Genomic DNA, 378 nt, shown 5'->3' with positions numbered 1-378 from the left:
GTTCTCCAAATTTCTATTTGTTCTGAGAATTTCTATACAAAAATTCTTCCTTTTTCTGCAATCCTACTTCATTTATATGCAAATACAGATATGCGTATGCAGAGCAGTAAACAAATACAGACGTATACAGTGAAGTTGCGTCCCACCCACTATTTGAAGCGGTTACAGTACGTTTATCGCTTCGTGTTCATTACTAGTTTTAAAATATTTGACACATCAGTTGTGAACGTACTTCTTCATCCGTTGGTCTGTCTAAATATAAATATAATTTTAATTATAAGTCTGATATTAAACCTTGAACTTATATATTAGTCGAGGTCCATTCTTAAAAAAGCTTTTCGAATAAAATTCTGTTTTAATTTTCAAATAAAATTCTTT

This window comes from Tachysurus fulvidraco, chromosome 21 (genome assembly GCF_022655615.1).
Source record: "Tachysurus fulvidraco isolate hzauxx_2018 chromosome 21, HZAU_PFXX_2.0, whole genome shotgun sequence".
Classification (NCBI taxonomy): Eukaryota; Metazoa; Chordata; class Actinopteri; order Siluriformes; family Bagridae; genus Tachysurus; species Tachysurus fulvidraco.
The sequence above is the reverse complement of the archived record's forward strand: the minus strand, read 5'-3'. Positions refer to the sequence as shown.